The sequence below is a fragment of the Egretta garzetta genome, unplaced genomic scaffold (genome assembly GCF_000687185.1).
Source record: "Egretta garzetta isolate BGI_Z169 unplaced genomic scaffold, ASM68718v1 scaffold368, whole genome shotgun sequence".
Lineage (NCBI taxonomy): Eukaryota > Metazoa > Chordata > Aves > Pelecaniformes > Ardeidae > Egretta > Egretta garzetta.
This window is the reverse complement of record NW_009260684.1, coordinates 3,260,679-3,275,807: the sequence shown is the minus strand read 5'-3', so window position 1 is coordinate 3,275,807 and position 15,129 is coordinate 3,260,679.

Below are 15,129 nucleotides of genomic sequence, written 5' to 3'. Positions count from 1 at the left end.
AAGAATGACCTGTGTTTCTGCTGTGTTTTCAAATGATGTGCCATATCTGTACCGCTCTGAGTTGGAGGGTCCTCCTGACTGTGCTGGAGGAAAAGAGCAGCACTGGAGCCCTGCAGGAGACTCCCTCTGCTGGATCCTATGCTTTGATGACTGTTGCTGATGGGATGCAGAGGACAGGACACTGGTGATAACATGTCTGACCACCTGGTGCATGTTGGCATAGATGAGTTTCTATGTCAAGCGATGGCAGAGACCTGACAGACTGCCTTCATTTTCTATAGTGCCTCAAAGTCCTTAGAAAGTCTCTAGAAACAGAGCATGGGAAGGAACTGACCTATAGGCTGCGTAGACAAAACTGGGGATTGGAGTCATCAACAGAGCTGTCTTGTTGCCTGTGTATGGGACAGTGTCCTGTGCACTCAGCTGGGCCTCGCTTCTCCTCCACCAAACTCCACCAAATAAAGTGTGGCTTGGCGAGACCTCTGTGTTCCTGCTGTGCTGAAAGCAATAACCAGTCTCCACACCAGGCAGAAATCAAGTTGTTCACTCTGGAGAGACTATGGCAGTGTTGATCAGGAAGTCAAACGTTCCGAGGAGCTGAGCATCCAAGAGGGTTTTAAAATTAGGCTATAGATGGTATCTGGCAATGGTAAACCAGGGACAAGTCCCCTCTATTCATAGCTGCAAACCAAGAGCATCTGTACGACACTGATGTGATAGAGCTGAGCCAGCACGAGACAAAACCTTTTCTTACAAGTCACAATTCACTGTTAAAGTCAATAAAGTTCCCGATACTGGGACAGTGTTTACCACAGGATCCTCCTGGAGAAACTGGCTGCTCATGGCTTGGATGGGTGTACACTTTGCTGGGTAAAAAAATGGCTGGATGGGCGGGCCCAAAGAGTTGTGGTGAATGGAGTTAAATCCAATTGGTGGCCGGTCACAAGCAGTGTCCCCCAGGGCTCAGTGTTGGGATCGGTTCTGTCTAATGTCTTTATCAACGATCTGGATGAGGGGATTGAGTGCACCCTCAGTAAGTTTGCAAATAACACCAAGTTTGGCTGGAGTGTCGATCTGCTGGAGGGGAGGGAGGCTCTGCAGGGGAATCTGGACAGGCTGGATCCATGGGCCAAGGCCAACTGTATGAGGTTCAACAAGGCCAGATGCTGGGTGCTGCACTTGAGTCACAACAACCTCATGCAACACTAGAGGCATGGGCAAGAGTGGCTGGAAAGCTGCCCGTCAGAGAGGGACCTGGGGGTGTTGGTGGACAGGTGGCAGAATATGAGCCAGCAGTGTGCCCAGGTGGCCAAGAGGGCCAACAGCATCCTGGCTTGTATCAGGAATGGTGTGGCCAGCAGGAGCAGGGCAGTGACCGTGCCCCTGTCCTGGGCACTGGTGAGGCCACCCCTTGAATGCTGGGGTCAGGGTTGGGCCCCTCACTCCCAGAAGGACATGAAGGGGCTGGAGCGTGTCCAGAGAAGGGCAACGGAGCTGGTGAGGGGTCTGGAGCCCAAGGCTGATGAGGAGCGGCTGGGGGCACTGGGGGTGTTCAGCCTGCAGAAGAGGAGGCTGCGGAGAGACCTTATTGCTCCCTACAACTCAGAAAGGGCTGTCAGGCACTGGAAGGGGCTGACCAGGGAAGGGGTTGAGTCCCCATCCCTGGAGGAATTTAAAAGCTGGGCAGACGAGGTGCTTTGGGACAGGGTTTAGTGGTGCGATGGCAGCGTTAGTGTAACAGTTGGACTCAATGATCTTAAAGGTCTTTTCCAACCTAAATGATTCTATGATTCTACAGAAAACCTTGCACAAAAGTGGACAACAGCACTCACTTGCAGCCAGGGAGGTAGGGGATACTTGAAGGCCCAGGGGAATATGTGGTCCTGGAGCGGTACAGCCGTGTCTGTGTACCACCAGTTCTGGGCTGGGGAACAGCTGGGACAGTGGGCTGGAAAAACTCTATTAACCACAAGTTTTTCAATACCATATACATTTTGTTTCTTACCAAGAACAAGATGATGTTTGATGGAAATTCCAAACAATTCACATAATTGGCCTATGGAACTCAGGGCTTTAGGAAGACACTGCAGGATGCTTAGCGAGAGGGTGGGATGACAGTGAGAGCAAAAGATAATCCAGAGAGGCTCTCAGCAGTCTTCAAAGGGCTACTGTGCTGCACACATCAAAGTGCAGGCTCTCTGAAGATGTGTCTCATGGCAAATTGCTTCTGCTTCTGGCTGAGCAGCTGGTTGTGGTTGTTCATGCAGGCAGCATAGAGGATTCAGCAGGCCTCAGACACTGCGGGCGAATAGTTTCTGTGGATCGGTATTGCCAGGTGATGCAGGATTTTGGGAGTCTGTAGAACTCAGTGCTACAGCTCCGTTCTACCAAATGGCAACAGAGGAGATTTTTGGAGAAGGATGCTCCTGGGTACAGCAGCATGGGTTATCGTGCATTTCATACCTGTGTTACCTGAGCACAGGCGCAATGGTCACAAAGCTCTTATGAAACATGGACTCAGAACGTTGAGCAGAGGGGAAACTGGAACCGAGGGGAGATTAAATGATCTTCCAAGACTTCGCAGGAAATCTGTGGCAGAGCTAGAAAGGAGACCCGTGCAACCTAAGTTCTGATTTAGACTTTTAATAAGAGACCATCGTTCTCTGACAATAGGTACACAAACCCACTCCTGAGCTGCTGTAGCGGCTGGGCCATTCTGCCGCTCCCTGGCACATCCAGCTTCCCCAGATCCAGGACACAGAAAGCATCTGAAGGCACTTGCAGCTTCCCAGCCTGCTCAGCAGTTTCGAGAGGGTGTCCCCAGAGCACAAAGTGCTGGTGCAGGAGCAGAGCTCATGGGCAGGCCAGGACTGGCTCTGCTCCATCTAGGGGTGGGGAGAAGGTGGGACATAGGGAGCTCCTGAGGCAGAAAGGGAGTTTTGCAGAAGGAGTTAAGGCAACAGAAAGAGCTTTGGGGGAGATCCCCATGCTGATGGTGTGCTTATGGTATATTCTGCTTCAGCGAGGAGGGGGATTTCCAGGGGCCTGGCTCCTCACTCTGATTTCTGAGGGTGCAAAATGTGAAGGTGTTGCTGCCACTGCCCATGCACCCTCCATCCTTGGAGCAAACAGCACGGCTGCGGGAAGTGTTAGGGTATCGGTTGGACTTATCTTAACGGTCTTTTCCAATCTAAACGATTACTATGACTCTGTGATTCTAAGGAAGGGGCCAGCACCAGCTTTCGAAAAAACACCCCCGGGGAGTGACCCCCCGGACGGCAGCAGCGCCCCGCGGGAGTTCCGGGGTGGCCCTGGGTGCCAGGGGGCTCTGGGTGCCGGGGGCTAGGGACCCTACCCGCCTTCCCGGCTCTGTCAGAGCACCGGGGCTGCTTAGCGGTGTCGGTGCCAGGACGCCGCTGTCACCACCGATGGCCCCTCTGCGTTTGGGGACAGCCATGCTGGGATGGGGAGGAAGGGCTCCTTGCAGCGTGTCCCCAGTCTCCTCTGCTTTACACTGGCTACAACAAGGAGCTGAGTTTAAGGCCCTGATCTGGAAGCAGACCCAGCTGTCCATGGGGCTTTGCCTCCCCTCCACCCTATGAATGGAAAAAGCCTCCTGTCCTCCTTTCCCTTGGGAATCAAAATAGTCCTGGGCTACCAGGCGTGAAGACAAAAAGGAAAGTTAGGGTCTGCTCTTCAGAAAGTGCCAGGATTCCAGAAACTGTGTCTTTACTAGAGAGGCCTGAGAGCTATGCTGACTTAAACTGGGTCCCTAAAGACGTTCCCATCTGGTGCTGCTGGACTGAGCTGCCCTGTGCCTGGTGCAGAAGTCTCAGGGTCCCTCCCTGTGCTCCTACCTCTGGTGTTGCCGCTCTCTCACCACAACAGAGAATTTACCTATCTGTTCTTCACCTGGTATAGTTTGTATTTTAGCCCGTGGTCCAGCTTGGGTTATTTGTGAAAGTGCGGTAAGGTGCTTTAATGAGAAGCCGTGTCCTTGCACCGTGGGCACTGTTCCAGCTCGAGCCCCTTGTTCTTCTGAGATCCCACATAAACTAGGTCAGCAGCACAGAAATGAGCGAACTGATTGCACATCTTGCTTTAATGAGTCTGCCTTCTGCCTGGTGGCCATGTAAAAACTGCAGCAAACACTTCTGTGCAGGATGTGAACCAGGGTGCCCTGCCTGCCTCCCTGCTGGGCCGAGGGGACTCCCGCTGGCTGCTGTGCCCTGAATGCCTGAGCTTACTGAGCACAGGGAGGCAGATGCAGGGTTTTGCATACTGAGAAGATAAGGAGGGCTTTTTTCAGCTCTGAAAGCTGTTTATTCTTCACAGTGTACTGACACCAGAACGGAAAGTGCCTTTTCCTGAAACTGGCTATTTATAAACAGCCTGCTGCGCGAGCCTTCTCTTGCAAGGGGGCAAGGACTCTGCAGCTTTTCTTTCGCTGCCTTGAATTTACCCAGAGATCCTTCAGACAGGAGTGAATAGAGTGGATCTTGCTGACCATCTGCTGGGGGCATGCTACAGGACCGACAGCTTTCAATAACTCTTTGGAGTTACCAAACTCCAGTGAGTATCTAATTCAGCCCTAAACACTTTGGCTCTGCAGTCGGTGCTGTTCACAGCCCTGGATCATTGTAAAGGTTTTGCAGGAGAAATTGGTAATTTGTGGCAGTCATGCCTTTAAGCCATGAAACAGTTGTGCTTGTGCAAATGGCATGATCCTTGTGGTGTATGGGCAGAAATCGGCAGCAGTTTCAGCCATATCCTTCCAAGCTGCTGAACAGTGCAGTGTTCACTGTGTGCACACACTTGAGGCAGGATTTGTCTGCTTTGAGATGTCTAAAACATAGCCTCCAAGCGTTAGCCCACTTTCCTTCCCTGTCAAAGGGGAAAAATAAGCACCTTCAAATTTCATCTCCATGAGGTGTCTTAGGATTTTACCTAGTTCAGTTGTGTAGGGATGCTGAGCAACACTCTTCCTACCTCCCCCTGTCTTGCTCCAGCAGGACAGTGGCTCTGTGGGGCAATGCTGAGCTCCTCTTCCTCCAGGGACACTAGGATCCTCCTTTGAACCCCAATGCAAACCCGAGGTTTAATTATTAAAACTACTGCTCCTTCCCTGACCTAGTGGTGCCCCCTTTGCGGACAAGGTGTGCTTTTGGCACTGCTCACAGTACAGCACCACAGTATTACCCAGGCTATTAGTAGCCTGGCTCAGAAGGCCAGTGTGCCTAACAAAGCAACACACAGGAGTTTGGTTTGGAATGAAAGAATGAAATAAAGTCCCCTTCTGATGTTTGTGTTGGTGCTGTCAGAGAAAGGAAGAGGTGTGCAGAGGGATCAGGAGAGAATGGGGCAGACTACGCAGCTCTCCAGCCATGCAGGGAGAGTCAGATTTCATGCGGCTCTGCACAGCAAACACAGCTGGAGTAGTGAGGATGGACACGTGGCTCAGAGCCAACAGAGTGGGAGAAGATCAAAAAACTTCAACTGAAGTCTCTTCACCCCCTTGGTATTTCAGTGGTCGCAAACAGGTCATAGACTTTTGCAGCAGTCTGAACTTGCAGAATTCCCTGGAAATGTGAACTCAGGGATATTTCTGGCAAATCTGGAAAGGAAATAATCTTCCATCTGGAGGCTGCAGGATGCAGCACAGTCCCCTGCATGCTGAAAGGTCCCAGTGCTTCTGAGCTGCGCATATACAACTGACAACAGGACTTGGTTGACTTGTCAAAACTTTTCTCAACTCACTAGAATGCCCTGCAATCAACTGTCTTTTGTATTTACAGTTGAAACAGGAAGAGCAGGACTTGGTCCATACCTTGGTGTAGCAATTATGAAGCAACCTAACGGCAGACTAAGCATTATCTGAAAATCATGAGTGTTGTAATGTGCCATAAACGACTACACGCTCCAGAAGAGACCCTCAGCCTTCAAATACTACTGAGAGGTGGGCCACAGAGTAACCTACTGTGCGTGCTAATCAACAGAGTTTTATCAGAGACTGGAGGTGCAGATCCCCCCCTCCTTCAGGGCAAAGGTTGAACTGGGAATCGGGCTGGGATCAGATGCATGCAAAAGCAGTCACCTGCAAAGCTTTTGCTATGGGCTTAGTCCTTTGTCTCTGGAATATCACTCGGATTTGGCAAAGAGCTGTTTTCATTAATCCCCACTCATGCAGGCACACGTGGAAGCTCCTGGGAATCCCTGCTGCACCAGGGGCTGGGGTGCAGCAAAGTGGGACTACATCCCGTGAGTACTCCACAGTAGCATCCTTAGGAGACCCCGGCCTGCCTGGCTCTGGGAGTGATGCACAGCCCCTCTGCATTGATTTTCTTGTCTGTGGTGTCCTTCCCTGTGATCCTGCTGACCCAAAAGAGAGACGAAACATTGAGCCAGTGCTTCCAGATCCTCTTCTGTGTATGCTGAGCCCTGGGCTGGCTCCTCCAGATCCACAGGGACATGCAGGTGTCCTGGTTTCAACTGGGACAGAGTTAATTTTCTTCCTAGTAGCTGGCATAGTGCTGTGTTTTGGATTTAGTACTAGAAGAATGTTGATAACACACTGATGGTTTAGTTGTTGCTGGGTAGTGCTTAGACTGGCCAAGGACTTCTCAGTTCTCAGCTCTGCAAGGGGCACAAGGAGCTGGGAGGGGGCACGGCCAGGACAGCTGACCCCAACTGACCAAAGGGCTATTCCATACCATATGACATCATGCTCAGTATATAAAGCTGGGGGACGAAGAAGGAAGGGGGGGATGTTCGGAGTGATGGTGTTTGTCTTCCCAAGTCACCGTTACATGTGATGGAGCCTGGCTGTCCTGGGGATGGCTGAGCAACTGCCTGCCCATGGGAAGTGGGGAATGAATTCCTTGCTTTGCTTTGCTTGCATGCGTGGCTTTTGCTTTCCCTATTAACCTGTCTGTATCTCTAACCCACGAGTTTCTCACTTTTACCCTTCTGATTCTCTCCCCCATCCCACTGTGGGGGAGTGAGTGAGTGGCTGCGTGGTGCTGAGTTGCCAGCTGGGGTTAAACCATGACAGCAGATGAGCTCTGGTAGGCTATAGCTGAACTTTCTCCCGCCCCAATGGCATTGCTTCTCTGTGCAAAGACTGGTGGAGATAGTGCAGGGGGAGGTCACCCCACTTTGCCCCCAGTCCTGGATAGCGTGGTGTTACTTTGTGTGATGCATCAGAGACGTGTGTCAGCTCTTCCCCATGGACACTGCTAGTTACTGCTGGTTCCTACCTGGGGAGCCCGTGTTTTGCGAAGGGCCAAATCTGCCCTTTTCTGACTCCAAATTTAAGTTGGTGTATCATTAGTAACAAGGAGGTGAATTGTTACCTATTTCTTACAGTTTTCCCAGGACAGACCTGTGGCCTGGTTCTTTGCCCTGTTGCTGCTGTTGCAGGTTAAAACAAGCTGCAGTGGCTTGCAGAGGCAGCCAGGAGGATGAAAGGAAAGGAGCCGGTTGCTTTTTGAATGCGGTGTATCTAAGCACTGAGGTGTGTCTCAGTACAGGGAATCCCTCGCACATGGCACCTCCACTGATGGCAGAAGTCAGGAAAAGGGGGAGAGAAGGACATGTCATCCCCAGGCCACAGCTGGGGGTGTGTAACTGTGGCTGCAGGAGGCTGCTTCAGCTGCAGATCAAAGATCTGAGACCTATTTGTCCACCTCTACCCAGTGCCAGGGCACTCTTGTGTAGGTCACACCAGCCCTCACAGTCCAGTGCACCAGGCAGATACATTTTTTTATCCTAAATAAGGATATCCTAATATCCTAAAGAAGGGGGTCCAGAAACACCTTGGCCTGATTCTGCCATTTCCTGTAAAGCCCAAAGTCCTCCCTTCTGAAGATTTGGCTCCTGTGGAGGAAGCCAAGAAAGCCTCTAGCATCCTTTGCTACAGGCACAGGTCTCTCATCCCACTGGTCTGCCAGTGCTTAGCACAAGTAGGATAGGTCTGGGACTGCAGCTCTTCTTCCCACAGCTATCAACAGAGGTACATGAAAGCAGTTCTCTTGGAAATCTCCTTAAGGTGGAAAAGTCACTTCACCAAAGCTGTCATTCCAAGGCCAGCAGGTATATGATGCATTTCATGCACATTTGGTGCTGGTGCCTGTTTACAAGGCTGTGTTTTCTCCCAGGATCACAGCAGCCTGTATCTGAGTGGACTCTTGCTTCTTTACGCATCTTCTGAAGTTGCCTGCCAGCAGTTTCAGACTCAGACCTGGGGTCAGCCTTCCTCTCAAAGTTGGAGCATTTGTTATAGTCCACATACGGACCTGGCTTGTCCCCCAAACAGCCTTTGCATGAAGGCAGGTGGCTTCTTTGTCAAAGCTGTGTGCACTTGCCAGGGCTCCAGCCCTCCTCTGCCTTGATCAAAACACCTGAACTACCAATTGAACCCCTCTAGCCCAGGGTGCTCTATCTGCTGTGCAGCCCAGCAGAGAGCATGACATAGAGCAAGAGGGTTTTTAGGGGATTTCTAGTGCCTTGGCTGTAGACCGTCTACAGAACTCCTGCATTCTGAGCAGGTGACAGTCTCATATGCTAGTGGAGGCATCTGAATCATTCTCAAATGCACATGTGCAAAACCAGACAGTTTCTTTCTCTCCAAAGAAACAAAGTGATACTTCATGATTTTATTGCAATAAATTTTCCAGTTTCCTTAGCAGACAACAGGATCTGTTCATTCATTGAGGTTTTGCTTCTTTGTTTGTGTTGCCCTCATGGTTTCATTTCTGTTGTTTTATTGGGAAAGCCATGTGATTAAGAAATGAACTAGGACATTTAGGATGGAAAATACTGTTTGAAGTTGCTAATGTTTGAAAATTTGGTGTAGCAATAGCCCCTCTCAAAGAGGTTTATATACTTGAAGAGATCTTTAACCACACAGAACAAAAAATACTTTTCTTAGTCCAGGACTGTAATGTCCACTCGGTGTTTTCAATAGTCTTGCCTGGACTAAACCATCTTCCATGAGGTTTTTGAGGTCAAATCCAGCAGAGAAGAAGATGATCTGTAATACATTTACTCCAGGTTCCCACTCAAACCTTTTTATCCATGTAAGAATGATACACCCAGATGTGACAGACCCCAAAGGTACCTCAAATTACATCTGAAAAGCAGCACTGCTGATGTCTGAATAGTACTAGAGGCTCCTCCTAGTCTCTGACAATCCTGTTGAGAAATTAGAAACAAAAGACTTTATTTTAAGGCTACCAAATTATCTTTTAGACCTTCCTCCCTCCTCCTTTGAAGAAATCCAGGTAAGACTTGACCTGATGTCTGCCACATCTCGCAGCTCTGGGAATGCTGTTATTTCTTACAGGCTGTATGTTGTCATCTACATACAGATGGATCTGCAATCACGTGGCATTAGCTTTGTGGAGAGGAGCTGTGTACATTGCAGTTATTTTTGTCCCATGCCTTATTTTGAATTTTTAGTAGAATTTACCTTCAAACCAACACACTTTTTCCCTACCAGACTGATTTTTGACTGTTGGTCTGAACCCTAGGCACACACTTGGGAAGCAGAGGAGATCATGAGCTCTAAGCCCATTCCCTCTCCTCAGTTGCAGGGCGGTGCCATGATAAAGCTCAATTTTAAACACACATTGGAGACCATGCATGATGGGTCTGAAAGCAAGCTCTGCTCTCAGAGCGAAATATCTTACCTGGTCCAGTGTATTCTGGAAAGAGAGTGGCATTACAAAGTAAGATGGAAAAGAGTTACTGCAGCAAATAACTTGTTAGTAGCAATGTGTATGGCTGGAGACGGGAATGTGCTGCAGGCCATTGTGTTGGGACAGCTTTAGCTCCCTTGGTTTCTCTTGCCGGTTTGCAAAGCTCAGTGTGAGCTGTAATGGAATCTCACTGTGACACAAAACTGTGGCTCAGCAAGTTTTGTTACAGATAAAGATATGGGACTTGTGAGCTGATCCTAAATAGCTTGCAAGGGGCAAGTCAGGCTGGATTCAATGTGTTTCAACTGCCATGGCTCTGACCAGTGGCCCAAAGTTTGTGTGGCTTCACTTCTCATACTTACTTAGCAGCACCAGGAGTAGGACAGAGAGCACCTCTTGGCTCCTCACTGGGAGCTTCTGCATCAGGGATGGAGCACGTGGGAGTGTGGGAGCAGGAACTTCCTATCTTCCATTCTAACCTCAGCACCAAGCACGAGACAGCTGATATTCAATAGTGCATGACTACGTGGCTAAAGGAGGACGTGTCAAAAGAGGACTTCCAGAGCTGCTAAAGGACTCAGGAACTGGTTTTGATCTATGTCTTGGAAGAGGTCATTGTCTCTTCTTTTCTCAGGCAGGTAACACTGTGCACCTCAGAGATATCCTCATCAGCAGGTGCTTGTGACCTGAAGATCCACAGGAGGGAACAACATAGGGACAATCTTTTTAGTAGGGCCAGCTGTGACAGGACAAGGGATAATGGTTTTACCCATCCCTGGAAACATTCAAGGCCAGGTTGGACGGGGCTCTGAGCAACCTGATCTAGTTAGCGGTGTCCCTGCTTACTGCAGGGGGGTTGGACTAGGTGGCCTCTAAAGGTCCCTTCCAACCGAAAACATTCTATGATTCTATGTTTCTGGCATTCACATAACCAGGCTTAACTCCAGTTTCTGCTGTAAGCAAGAAAAGCAGCTGCTACTTGGGCTGCCCTGCCTGGTCCCCTCAGGGGGAGGCTGCAATCCCAAACCAAGCCAAAGTGATTCTGCCCCATTGTGGCAGCTGTGAGACTCTTTATCATCTGTTGGCTTCTTTTATCCAAATTGGTCTTTTTCCGTGACAGCGCAGTTGAGGCAGTGTTGTTGTCAGGGAGCCCATGCCAACAGTGATAACCAAGAATCTCAGTGCTGTCCAAACACAGTATGTGATGGAGTTGGAGGTGGCAGGGTAATGCTTTCCTTGGGAGGCACCAGCTTCCCAGCTGATACCTGCCTGTTGCCATATCCCTAGGAGCAGAGCAGGGAGATGAGATGAGGAGGGACTTACCTGTAAGACAGGACCGGAGCTAATGTGCAGAGCATTCCATTAAACCCCACTGTAGTGCAGTGCCATTGTGTGGGTGAGGGGTGTCCTTAGCAGCCAGCTTGACTTTTGAGGCATGCACTGTGATTTGGTTTGGGAACTGCACAGGATGACATCAGGCACAGCCATAGTTTTATTTTCACAAGACATCAGTATTTGACTAGGAGCATTTACAGTGAGGCTAGAGGAGAAAACCACATCTGAGACAGTTCTCTTGTAGCCAAGAATATGAAAGACTGAATGTTTCTTAGTATCAATGTTTTGGAGTTTGAGGGTGAGGTAAATTGTAAAATCCCCTTTCTTCCTTGCCCCTCTGGCAATCCAGAGGACTCACAAGCAAAGTCAAGATGTCTCAAAAGCAAATTGTATTCTCATCCTGGCTGTCTTCAGTAGGAACAAACTGCCCCCAGAAATGTGCTGCAGAGAAGCAGAGCAAAGCTTACTCCTGCTACTTTATCATCAAGAAAACTCAGACAGGGTTTTCTAAAGGCTTGAGGGGAGAGGGATGAAGAAACTGTGAGCTCCCGAGATAAAGAGGCCTGGTAGCATGGAGAAGAGGAGCAGATGAGACTCCTCAGTCCAAACTTCAGAGGCAAATGCAAACCCAGTGATACAGGGTTTAAAAGAATGATGGAGAAACAGAGCCCTGAAACTAATATGAAATCCAGCCTTGAACTCAGGAGAGCATCAGCCTGAAAGTCACAGGTATGATCGCTTGTCCCTTGAATACATGTTGTACAATGGAAGCCATCCAGGATCTCCCAGGGAGAGCACTGTCTCCTGAAGCCGAGGTGGCCAGGCTGGAGGGGTGCAGGGAGGAAGGTTCAGGGAGGAAGCAGTACTGTACCACCTCATGAGCAGCAAAGAAGGAGTGTCTCATGGCAGGATGGTGTCAGTCTGTGCAAGTTGGCAGCTGAAGTGTGGGTGGGAGAATGGCTTTATCAAAGATGCCCCTGGAGTTGTCTGAGCTGGTAGGAGAACCGAGGGATGGTGCTGGGGTGCAGTTTTTAGGAACATGGGTATTTGGGCAACAATTGCACTTGTATTTTAGATGCAGAGCTGGCCATCCACCATCCCCTAGGCCAGGAGTACTCACAGGAAAGAGGACCCTGCCAGTACACACAAAGGTGGCTACAAGTATGGTATTATTCCTTGGGAGAGAGATCTGGAGTCCCTGCATACAGATCTCTGAAAGCATTAGGTCAGTGCCTGTGCCAGCCAGCAACCACCTGGAAAGGGAGAAATTAGGAAAGAAATGAGAGCAGTGCAGTACTTAAACAAGGGTCCAGAGAAACCCCATCCTTTGAGGTTTTCAAAATTTGACTGGGCAAGGCCCTGAGCAGCCTGCCCTACCTTTGAATGCAGTCCTGCTTGGAGCAGGAGATTGGACTGAGTGACCTCCAAAGGTCCCTTCCAGTCTAAATCTTCCTATGGTTCTGTGATGAATGTTTGAAATATAGAACAACCAGACCTAATTATAGCATTGGAGAAATCCATGACACATCTATGGCTTAAACCAGTGCTGTTCCCTCCCCCACCTCATAAAACTAGAGACAGGGCAGAAAAAGGTGATCACAACAACCTACAACATAAAGTGATTCTTAAATGGTGAGAGACTCAGGAGGGAACATCACAGGAGCTATAAAATCATTACTGGTGTGGAGAAGGTGACCAAGAAATGACTGGGAATTAGGGGACACCCAACAAAGTGAGTGGGTGGCAGGTTTAAAATGAAGAGGAGCTTACAGAGCTTAAGCTTCTTATGAAGAGCTTGATTACATCTTTTTAACTCCCTTCTGGATTTCATTGGTACAAGATATTGCTGAAGTAAAATGTACCTATGAATTAAAAAGTGATTGCAGGTATAGGGTGGGTAAGTTCATAGCAGGGCATTTAACATATGTTATGTAAAAACATAACCTGAGGCTCAGAACTCCTTGGACCACTACTTTCTGAAAGCTGTGAAGGAGCATCCTAAGAAGGACCATGTACAATCACCTGATTTCTCAAATTCCCTCCATGACTACCCAATCCCAGAGAGCAGGTAGGGCTAGATGGGCTTTTGTCTTGACTTACCCTGGCAGTTCTCCCTTGATATTCTCAATCCCTTTGGCTGCAAATGGGATTTTGTCTTTTTTTGGCAGTGTTATTCTGTCTCATGGCCAAATTTCCAGTTATGGCCAGTGAGAGCAGGTACCCATGCAGATGGGTGACCTCCAGGCTTGGTCAGACCACAGGTTCCTGGGGTGCACAGCACTGCCTCGACTTGTGGCTGACAGCAGTGCCCTGGGTGGAAGGGATGCTCGCACACTTGCCACGGTCTTTCCCAGGTTCACTCTCCAGCACTGATTTGTGGCTCAAAGACTTCCTGACTCAGAAACAGAATCTTTTTATTAGAGTGGATTTTTCTCCCCAAGTCTTTCGTGTATCTGCTTTTTGAAGCCATGTGTCTCAGCATCTACCGCACCCTGTGGCATAGGCTGTGTCCTGGGTCACGCCAAAAGACCTGACAGATAGCTTCATATCCTGCCTCCAACATTGTCCTCAGTAGATGCCTTCAGCAGAACACAGGCACAAGGCAAGCATGCATGATACCGCATGCTTAGACAATTTTCTAGCCCTTAACTCTTGGTTGCTCTTGCAACCTAAGACAGACATAATTTTTATTATTTTAATTATTTTAATCCCTTCATGGATTTCTCTTCAAGGAACTTGTCTGGCCATCCCTCAGACCCTCAGCAACCTCACAAATCCACAACATCTTGTGGAGGAGAGTCCCAGAGCTCAACCAGTCATTGTAGAAAACCCCACCTCCTTTAATTTGCCTTGAACCCGCAACTTGCCAGTCTCCTTTGATGCCTTTTTGCCTGCATGGGAAGAAGCCTGAACAACTGCATCCCTTCTCAGATACTTTCTGAAGAGTTGTGGTTAGACAGAGGCTGCCCCACAACTTCAATCATCCTGGTTGCCCCTCTCTGAACCTTTTCAATTTCCACCCCATCCTCTGTGAGCCAGGAAGATGGTAGGACAAGGACAGCACACAACGTGCAAGTTGGAAGTGAACCATGCAGACATACAGTGGCACACAGTGATGGCCTCTGCTGTGTTCTCTGGTCTGCTCTTAGCAGCCCATAACTGTCAACTGGCTTTTTGGTCATACAGAAGAGTTTAATGTACCCCCACAAGTGTCCATGTACCTCCCGTGCTGTCAGAAAGAGCTTCACTGTTTGAGCTCCACGTTGCATGCAGAGATACCTCTGTTCACTCAGGTTTGAACCTGGCCCCTGCCACCTACATTTGCAGAGATCAACAGGTATCTCCCATTGCACCTGGAGAAAATAATTCCCTTCCTCTTTCACTTGTTTTATAAACCTCTGTTACCCAGTCTTCTCCTTCCTGACGAAAGAGTCCCAGTCTATTTTGTGGCTTCTTTTGAGAAACATTACTCTGCCTCAGTTGTTTCCTCCTTCTCTACAGTTTCTCTGGTTTTACGTTGTCATTTTTCTGATGAACAGACCAGAATTTTGGACAATCTGGTAGCGTGGGCAGTGCACAGGATGCAGCTGAACTGTGTACTGGTACTGTAAGGCATTCATTGCTTGATTCTGCTTTCTTTTCCTCTCCTAATGATTTCTAACTTTCCCTTTGCTTGTCTGGCTCCTCCTGAACAGCAAGCTGAGATTCACTGTAACGCTAAGGTCTTTTCTGAGTAGCTGTAGCCAGTTTAGAGTCCAGTGCTGTGTGTGAAGTCAGGACAGATCAACCCTACACATATAATTTCATATTTACCAGTCGTGGCTCACCTTGTTGGCCAGCCACTAACTATTAGCAGATCCTTCACCGGCTCTCTGCACTGGACTTTCATCTTTGCTATTCTGAATCACTGAGCATTATCAGCAAACTTCACCACCTTGAGAGCACATGTGGTCAAAGACAAGGATGCAGAGAAATGCCTTGTCTTTCTGTACTTTCACACAGAGGCTGCCTTGAGACCTGGTCTTCACAGGAGTAGCCCCGAAGCCTGTCTGGAGTAAAACAGGGGACCCAACCTAGGCGAGGGGACAGGGGGGCT